Source organism: Passer domesticus, chromosome 18 (genome assembly GCF_036417665.1).
Source record: "Passer domesticus isolate bPasDom1 chromosome 18, bPasDom1.hap1, whole genome shotgun sequence".
Classification (NCBI taxonomy): Eukaryota; Metazoa; Chordata; class Aves; order Passeriformes; family Passeridae; genus Passer; species Passer domesticus.
The window spans coordinates 2,031,300-2,041,128 of NC_087491.1; the positions used below are offsets into that span (position 1 = coordinate 2,031,300).

Consider the following 9,829-nt stretch of genomic DNA (forward strand, 5'->3'; position numbering starts at 1 on the left):
AAAAAATCTTATCTGTATCAGGGGCTTGAGGAAGGCCCAACCCCTGCATGCCAGGGAAAAACACACCCATGGGTGAGGGAGGTCCACACTTTCTCCCTTCCCCCTGCACTGCCCCCCACAATAACGGTGATCCCAAAGCAAACAAGGGCAGTGGAGCAGCCCAAGCCCTTCCTTGCCTGCACAGCAAAGCAGCCCCTGCACAGGTTCTGGAGTCCCACCTCTGCTCCCACCACGGGGGTTTGTGTTGGGCTGGCTGCCCCAGCCCCAGCCCCAACCCGGGGCATGGGGCTCCCATTTCATACCCACCCCAGCCCATGCCCCCAGCCCTGCCAAAAGCAGCTGGGCAGCCAACTGAGGGATCAGCTGCATCCACCCCAGCAGAGGGGGGAACCTTTGGTTCCTGGCCTGGCTGTGCAATGCCCAAAACTGGGAGCATCCCACTGCGTGTGGACTCGTCTGTAAATTTGCTGTGGAGCCAGGTGCCGCACTGCTGTCCCAAATCCTTCTCTACTCCCCCGGGCAGGGGAGGAGATCGCACCGGCCAAGCTGAGACACAGCAGCTGACAGCGTGGGGGCACTTCCCAGATGCACCTGGGGCGTCCGGGGAGCGCCTCGGCAGGAGGCAGCGATGGGCAGCAGGTAGACGAAGCAGAAGTAAAGAAAAGAGGGACTCTTCTCGGGGGCACAGTCCAGAGGCTTTATTTGTCTCCAGGGAATCCAACCCGGAAGAGACCAAGAGAAAGGCGGTACAACACAATATAAAGGGGGTGGAGCACTCGGGTGGGGCGAATACAATGACCAATGGGAGAAACTCTGGGAAGGAACAAACTTGTGATGGACACATTGTTGGGTGAATAGGGATGGCAGAGAGGAGGGGCCCTTGTTCCTGATCCAATCACCCACTGGCAAGGGAAGAATTTTCTGGAAGGAAAGGAGAGGCCAGTAAGTGATGGACAGGAATTCGGGGAGGGATTGACAGGGGATATCCGGGGTAACAGGGGAGGAGACAAAAGATTGATATGATTCTTATGCTGGGGAAGGGCAGACCAGAGGGAGAAGGGGGATTCCAGACTGAACCATAGCAGACAGTGGGGGTAATGGGTTAAACCAACGTCAAATAAGAAAAGAACACCACAACAGCCAGGCTTTGAAGAAGGTGCCAGAATTGAAGTCCATCATATTCAACTTGCCAGTGGCCAGGTCCAGGGAGAGGCTGCCATTCTTGATGGTGTCCTCGCTGTCTCCAACAGTAGCAGCCCCACCTGGTACAGCTTCTCCAGGGGCTCCTTCTCCTTCCCTGGGCTGAGACCAGGCTGTCAGGTTTCTGCCCAGGGCTCCAGCTGTCAGGGAACCAGGACAAGCAAAACCAGCTCAGATGGTGGCCACCAGGGCTGGGCAGAGCAGCTCAGCTCCAGCACAAGGGCTGTGTGCTCCCATCTGATGAGCCCTGGGCAGTGACACAGTCAGGACAAAAAAGTCTGGGTTCCTTTGCTTCTGATGGCCAAGGCATGTGTGGAGCTGTAACTTACCGGGCCCTGGATCAAAGTGTGCCTGTGGCTCTCTCCCTTCTTCTAGGCTAGATGAATATCCTGCATCCACGGATGACAGAACAGCTCTTCTAATGAGGGCCTTTCAAAGTCCTGCATGGATAAACAGCACCTGATCAGATCTTGGCACTCTGGGCAGAGAAACCAAAAACCGCCGGTCAGTTGGAGAAGGCTCCTGTTGGCTTTGCCCCACTATTGCCTGCCCAGGCCATGATGGATGTGCTCAGAGCTGGGCCTAAACCTTCCCACCAATTCCCTGTTTTGGAGGAGAGCAGGAGAGCAAAACATGTGCCACCTCCTCAGCAGCTGCCAGAGCGGGATGCTCCCGAGCCCGCTGCTGTCTCCCAGCACTGGTATTCCCCCCGTGCCCAGAGATGAGGATTCACCGTGAGAGAGCCATTGTGTCAGCGAGAGCTGATGATCCCAGCTGATGTTCTGGCCCCTTCTGAAAGGCATCTTCCCACAGACCATCTGGTGCAGCACAATGCCCAGGGACCAGATGGTAGCTGGCTTGTCATAGTACCAGCCAAAGTGAGTCCCTTCCGGGGGGCTGTATGATGGTGTTCCTATGGAATACAGATGGAGTTCATCAGGGGGATGCTGCTGCTTCCAGAGCCTGGCCCCAGCATCCCTGGGTGTGTGGGGGCTGCCCCAGTGGCACACAGGGTGACCCGCTGCCCTCTCGCCAGCACCTGGGACTTGTGTACAGACTTGGGGTTGGAAAAGAAGCCACTGCTGTTGGAAGAGGGCAGCAGAAGCCCTGGCAAGGCTTAACCATGACAGAATCACACTTAGTGCTAAGGGAAAACCAAGCCTTCATCCTCCCTGCCTGCATTGCCGCAAAAAACATTATGAACCCAGAACAAGCCAGGTGAGTGAAGCAGCCCAAGCCCTTTCTCACCTGCACACCAAACTGGCTGGGGCACAGGTTCTTGCCCCCCCTCTCTGCTACCCTCACCCACGGGTGTTTTTGTTGGGCTGGCTGCTCCAGCCCCAGTCCTGGGCAGAGTGGTGGGCCAAGGCTGACAGCAGGGCTGGAAGCTGGGTCCCAACCCAGGACTGCTCAAAAGAAACTCAGCTGAAAGCTCATTGCCATGAAGGGCAGCAAAAGGGAGAATCCCCGCCACACCCAGCTTGAGCTGTGAGGTCTTGGGCTATGGGATGCCAGAACTTGGAGCACACCCCTGCATTGGCTCACCTGCAAAGTGAAACATTAAATCTGGTTTTTGCTAATCCCTTGCTGGAGATTTTTTCAGTGCTCTCAAGCACTTGTTCAGAACTGTGCAAGGGAGCCCTGGCCCAGGCTCTGGCCCTGGGGGACATCGGGATTGTTATGAGTAAAAAGTTATCAGGTTTTTTTAAGGTTGCAGAGTTAAAATAAGTTGAACCAGTTGCTGTTAAGTTACCTGCATGTTGCAGCCACCTATTGTTAAGAGTTCTTCTTCGATTACCTGGCAATGGTTAGTGATTAGCCATTGTCCCCCCTGCTGCTTGCCTGGGAGTTACACCAGACCCCTGCAAGTAGCAGGCAAAGGGTGTGACATCAGAGCTGGTATGCAGATGAGAATGCATTTCACCCAGATTTTGCAATTTTCCAGGAAAAAAAACCCTAAAAACAATGAGCCAACATGGAATTAAGCAACCTAAGTGATGTCTAAAGGTGAGGAACTTAGTCCAATATCTGCTAAGATCCTTTTTACTTCTCAACCTAACCTGAAAAGATGTTAACTAGAGAGAGGACCCGGAATGTTAGACTGAACAAGTGGAATCTCCTAATCTCCCGTGAGGATGGAATCCCCAGATCTGCCTGCAGACCAGCGGACAAAGATGCATTACCCTCCTCCTCTGGGCCACTCCTGGAAGCACCGGCAGCATGGGCGCAACCTGTCGATTTCTCCCCACCTGAGGTGATTCTTTTTAATAAAGGCATTAAAAAGGAGAAAGATCTCCTGCCCTGTTTATGTCACCTTGGGGGTTCTCCGGGATAGTCACGCTTGAAGAGGACACCAGGACTGGGACGGCCGCCCACCCTGGACCGGCAGGACAGCTGGCTATCGGGACCAGAGAAGATCGGCTTGGGACAGTGACACGGAGCAGCGTCGAATAGGTGAGAGTATCCAGCGGCGGGAGAGGGAGGCGAGCGAGTGTGTGTGACTGAGACGAGGGCCGGCAGCCCGGCCCCTCGAAGCGAGTGAGGACCCCTCAGTACCGCGGTTCCGCACCCCCGCGAGGGGGCCGGCCGGGAACAGGGGGAAGCGAGTGGAACTGGTGATTGAGGCGCCTCCAAAGGGGTAAAGAGGACCCCACTCTGGGCGTGTGGAGGAAATAGCTGTGTGAGTGGCACGCACCCCAAAGGCCCTGATACAGGTCCTAACAAAGGAAGTTAGGCGATTTAAAAAATCAGGCAGTTTTGGTTTTAAGTCCTGACAATGGAGGTCAGGCACGAGGTCTGGCAGAGGAAGCCTATCTCGAGTTTTTCCAAGCCCTGATATGTAAGTCCTGATGGGAAAGGTCAGGCAAACTAAAAATCAAGCCATACTTTTGTTTTAAGTCCTGATGGGAAAAGTCAGGCAAACTAAAAATCAAGCCATACTTTTGTTTTAAGTCCTGACGAGAAAGGTTAGGCAAACTCAAAAGTCCCGAGAAGGATTTGGGCAAGTCCAAAACTCCTGCAGGCAAACAAAATCCTGACGAAGGAGGTCAGGCATACAACCTCAGAGGCGAGGGTCTTGAGGATTTTTTTTTTTGTTTTGTTTGTTTGTTGAGTCTTGGCGAGGAAGGCCGAAGTCTCAACAAAGTCCTGATGAAAGGGGTCAGGCAAATTGGAGTTTCAGCGGAGGAGGCCGGGGCTTCTTAAATAAGATATATTTCCTTTAGGGTAGAGACATCTTTGTGGGTTTTTTTGAGGCTGAAAAAATGGGAGGCTGTAATAGTAAGAAAAGTGGCCTGAGACTGAAGAATATAGCTCCCCATAGTCCCCTAGGTGAACTATTAGAGACATGGGACTCTATAGAAGCCACAGAAGGATTAGATAAAGTTAAGATTATTCACTACTGTTTAGAAGTGTGGCCAGAATTAGATGTGCAAGGAGGATGGCCATGGTGTGGGACAAAAGACAAGTGGATATGTCAACAACTGAGTCAGTATCTGACAGCTCAAGAAAATACTGATCCCGAGCAATTGTTATATGTAACTTGTTGGTTGAATGCTATCAAGGATGAAGGAGTGCAAAATTTGTAAAGTGCAGAGGAATGAAAGAGAGGATAATAAAGATATTAGTAAAAGGTGGGACGCCCTGGACTACTTGCCTCCTGATGCCCCTCCACCTTATAACCCTCTCCTTCGAGCACCTCAAATAGCAGATCCAGTTCTTCTCCCGGCTGCCATGGGGGCCATTCCCTCACCACCCCCTTCGACTCTTTCAGCTGCTTCTGCACCCCCACTAATACCTACTACACCTGCTGCACGCTCCACCCCTTCTCCAGCTCCACCTAACCTGCACCCAAGCTCTTCTCCCCCTCCTACGGCAGTCCCTCCACCTCCTTCTAACTGGGACACAAATACCTCCTCACCTAGTAACTGCTTATCACCAAATACAGCTGTAGACCTACAGAAGGTCCAGGTTAATGCTAATACCCCTCAAATGAGTAATTTTGTGTCTGAAGATGGGCCATACTGTGGTACCCGATCCAAGACCTCCAAAGCAGAGAGACTTTTTCCCCTTAGAGAAGTTCCTATGGGAGGAGTAGCAGGAGCTGTTGGTTTTGTGAATGCTCCTCTAACTGCTTCTGAGGTGAGAGGATTCAAGAAGGAGTTAGGGAATTTAGTTGAAGACCCTGTGGGCACTGCCAACCAAGTGGATCAATTCTTAGATCCAAATTTCTACACTTGGGGAGAGATGAATTCCATTCTAAATATATTATTTTCCCCAGAAGAGTTCTAAATGATTAGAGCTGCTAGCATAAGAATTTGGGAAAAAGATAACCATCCAGGATCCCAAGTGCCATCAGGTGAAGACAAATTGCCACTAGTGGATCCCAACTGGAAACCTAATCAGGAGGAAGGGAGGAAGGCCATGATGGAGTACAGGTCTTTGATAATTCGGGGGATCAGAGAATCAGTTCCCAAAGGAACTAATACAAAATTGGCATTCGAGAGTGCACAAGAGAAGGATGAAACTCCTGCTACTTGGCTTCATCGCCTAAAGTGGAACTTTCAATTGTACTCCAGAATAGACCCAAACACCAAAGACGGTGAAGTGCTACTAAAAGTCCAATTTGTTACTAAATCTTGGCCTGATACACGAAGAAAACTGGAAAAGATTGAAGATTGGCAAGAGAAAGACATTAATGGGTTATTGAGGGAAGAATTGAGGGTGTATTTAAGGAGAGAAGAAAAAGCAAAAGCCAAGGCTAGGATCATGGTCGCTATAGCTAGAGAAAGTCTGGGGGCAAGCAACTCTTTCCCACAGTTTGAGGTAACAAAAGAGTGGGGGGGTCCACCCCCAGGAGCAAACAAGGACAGGCCAGTACTGTCAGGGACAGGAGGCATGGAGAGGCCTCAAGTTCCTTTGAGCGAAAGGCGCTTCTATTATTGTGGAGAAACTGGACCCCCCCCCCAAGACTGTTTAGCCTGAAGTTGTGAAACCTTTGCTAGCTGATCAAGAGAGCAAAGGAAGCAGCTTTAGAACCAGGGGATCCGGTAAAAGTTTTTAAAGCAGAAACCACACCTGAGGAGGGGGAAAGAAGAGAAGAACCCATATTTAGTGAAAAAGAATTAAAGGCTATAAAAGATTTAAAGTTACACCAAGGGTAACAAGGGGAGTGGTTAACATCAGACGGATGGGTGTTTTTAAACAAAACACTTGCTCGGACAGTGCTAACAGAACTACATAAATTAACCCGCTGGGGAGTCCAAAGACTATGTGATTATTTCCTAAGAAATAACCTGTGCATAAGTGTATGTGACATAGCAAAAGCAATTACAAAAGAGTGTTTAATTTGCCAAAAAGTGAACCAGAAGGGAATGGTGAATACCATAGACTCAGACTGAGGTCCACATTTTGTGACCCAAACATTGCAAAATATAATTGAAGCTTTAAGAATAAAATGGAGATTTTTCCCAGAGTTCTGGGAAAGTGGAACAGATGAACAAAACTCTCAAAAATGTATTGACTAAATTGATCGAAGAAACAAAAATGAATTGGCTAAAGTGTTTGCCCCTAGCACTCTTGTGCATCAGAACAAAGTCCCAGTCTGATACAGGGATTTCACCCTATGAAATGATGTTTGGCTTGCCACTCTTGTTAGCACCCTATAGCACAGGAGACTACTTGGAAGGAGAAGAAGCTACAAGAAAGTATTTAGAAGTCATTGGAAGAACCCTGGAAGGACTTAGAAAAAGATGATACCTCCCCCAAGCCTCCCCTCTTGACACAGAAGCACATGACATTAACCCAGGAGATTGGGTTTTGATAAAATCCTGGAATAGTGGACCATTAGTGCCTAAATTTGAAGGCCCCTTTCAGGTACTCCTCATCGCTAATTCTGCTGTGCGAACCAGAGAAAAGTGTTGGACCCACATCACGAGAATTAAAGGACCAGTTCCACCCCCAAGCATGGACAAGATTCATCAGTATCTCCCTCTGGTATTGGGCCAGATTCCACACCGCTTTCACCCCCTAACTCAGGACAACATTCAACCACATCAGGAGTTAATTCAGCTGGGTGTACTATTATAAAAGGACCAAAAGACTTCAAGTTGACACTCAAAAGGAAGAGCCAAAAAGACTGATGAACTGCATAAGAAAAGAGTTTAGAATCATAACATGTCTTAAAGTGTTTTAAGAAATTTGTAAAAGTTAAAAATTGTTAATAAGTAATTCTGGTTAAGTCTTCCCAACTTAGTACCAAAGACTCCAGGTTAATTTTCTTCAGAGTGCTCCCCTAAGAGATAGCAAATTAGTAAGGACTAAGAGAGGTTTAACCAGAGAAGCAAAAGACTCTAAAGAGCTTGGAAACTTCTTCTCAGTAAAATCCTCAAGAGGCAAGGCCGGGTGGGCAGGCTGTGCAGGATGACCCATACCGGACTCTTGGGAAGGGTAGTAGTGCTGGCTCTGATTGCTGGTGGTGCTCTGGAGAGCCCAGGAGAGCTGTGCAATGAATACTACCAACCTCTCTATGAGAAAGAAGTAAGTTCCTTGTTGAGAGTCCACACCAATTTAAACTGTAATTGTGTTAACCTCTCCCAGCTGATCCTTTATTAAAAGAATGAGAAAATATATTGGATGGCCCGGAACACCGCCACCTTTGGGCAGCCACTCCTGGGAGAGCACCCTGTAGAAGAGGCCTGGTGGTGCTTTGAACATGATGCTACTGAAGCAAGCCTGGTAAATCTAGTCAAAGGAAAATAAACAGTAAAAGCAATAAGAGAACTAGAACATTTAGCAGTACCCAGAAATAAAAACCTAATAAGAGAAGAATGTATGTTAAAGAAAGGGAAGGGGTACAGTACGCCAGAAGGAAGAATGGCTTGTAAAAGTTATGTAGCAGTAAAAGACTCTGCTACCCAGTGGATCCCAAGAGATCCAAATAGAATTTGGTCTGTTAAGAAAAAAGAAAACAAGTGCATTTACAATAGAACATATAGACTTTATGAGTATGATAAAAAATAAAAAAACCTCTTTTGGAGAATGAAAGAAATTTCTAAATATTGGGAGCTCACAACAAAAACTAATATATTTTGGGAGACCCCTAAACACCTGTTTTGGATCTATGGTACCACAGCGTCCACTAAATTGCCAAGAGACTGGTCTGGCAGTTGCATCATTAGAATTATAAAACAAGATTTCTTTATATTACCCAAAGAATCTGGATCAAGTTTAGGAGTTCCTATATTCAATAATTTAAGAAAAACCAAACAGAAGAAGCGATATATATTAAACAAAATTATGAAGCTACAAACAGTATTAGAGATAATATCGAATCAGACCGCATTAGCTCTTAATCATATTAATGACCAACTCACCCAAACCAAAACAATAATTTATCAAATCAAATTAGTTGTAGCAGTCATAAGAAACATCTCAAACGAAATAAGAAAACTAGCATATGTGAGAAATCAAGAAAGGACTCCTGTACTTGATTCCAGTTAGTGGGATAACCTATGGACTTTCAAAAAAATTTGGAAAACTATAGCCTTCTTCACTGTGTGTACACTTGTTAGTTTGTTCTTATTTCCCTGCTTAATTAAAATAGTGACATCTGCTGTACAGAATAACCTAAGGATCTCTAAAGAAATTAACCTGAAGAAACCAAAAAAAGTAATGAAGTTGAGTAAATATGATCACCAAAGTGCTCAGGAAATTTATAATCAATACAAAAGATATAAGAAATTCTATGTTAATAATGAGCCAAAAATTTCAAGTAGATGCAAGCTTAAGCTTAAGGCTGATCATAGAAAAAGAGGGGGGACTGAGTAAAAAGTTATCTATTTTTTTAAGGTTGCAGAGTTAAAACAAGTTGAACCAGAGCTGGTATGCAGATGAGAATGCATTTCACCCAGATTTTGCAATTTTCCAGGAAAAAAAACCCTAAAAACAACAAGCCAACATGGAATTAAGAGACCTAAGTGATGTCTAAAGATGAGGAACTTAGTCCAATATCTGCTAAGATCCTTTTTACTTCTCACCCTAACCTGAAAAGATGTTAACTAGAGAGAGGACCTGGAATGTTAGCAGAAATTTCCTAATATCCCATGAGGATGGAAGCCCTAGCTCTGCCTGCAGACCAGGGGAAAAAGCTGCATCACCCTCCTCCTCCGTGCTACTGCTGGGAGCAGCGTTGGCGTGGGCGCAACCCGTCAATTTGTCCCCACCTGAGCTGATTCCTCTTAATAAAGGCATGTCCTAGGGTGAGGTTGTGATGCTTGTATCCCCAATCGTGTTCTGTTAGTGCTGGATATTATGTTCTGTGCCTTCAAGACTGGCTCTGAAGAGCAAGGTTTGTTTGGGTTTGTTATCAGCCTGCTGGCAGGACAGAGAGATGGGGCAGTACACAGTGCAGCTTTTGCTTTTTGCTGCTTGCTTCGCTCTTGCTTCGCTCCTGCTTTGCTCCCGCTCTGCTTTCACTTTTTTTTTGCTTCTGTTAGTTAGTTTAGCTAAGCGGTCCAGATTTTCTTCCCTGGACTGTTTTTTTCCCTTCCCTTTTTGGAATCATTCAAACCTGCTCCGGACTGGGACCTGGGAAACACCGAGAGTTTACATCTGGTGGCTGCAGCAGCTA

General features: G+C 47.3%; 2 long non-coding RNA genes across 6 annotated transcripts in view; one reads left to right on the forward strand and one right to left on the reverse strand.

Annotated features, from left to right (window-relative positions):
• LOC135283408 (uncharacterized) overlaps positions 1 to 9,829 on the reverse strand; it is a 37,278-nt gene that overhangs the window by 731 nt on the left and 26,718 nt on the right. Inside the window, exons 2-3 of one of the 5 annotated variants that reach the window (XR_010349182.1) lie at positions 1,530 to 1,640; positions 1,191 to 1,340 (exon numbers count right to left, since the gene is read on the reverse strand). This is a non-coding gene — a long non-coding RNA (uncharacterized LOC135283408). Of the gene's footprint in view, positions 1 to 306; positions 1,341 to 1,529; positions 1,641 to 9,829 lie in introns of all 5 variants that reach the window. The other 4 variants (XR_010349181.1, XR_010349179.1, XR_010349178.1 and 1 more) reach the window with 4 other exon arrangements.
• On the forward strand, positions 829 to 3,490 carry LOC135283413 (uncharacterized). Its single transcript, XR_010349190.1, has 2 exons — positions 829 to 942; positions 1,576 to 3,490. It is a non-coding gene; the product is annotated as an uncharacterized LOC135283413 (long non-coding RNA).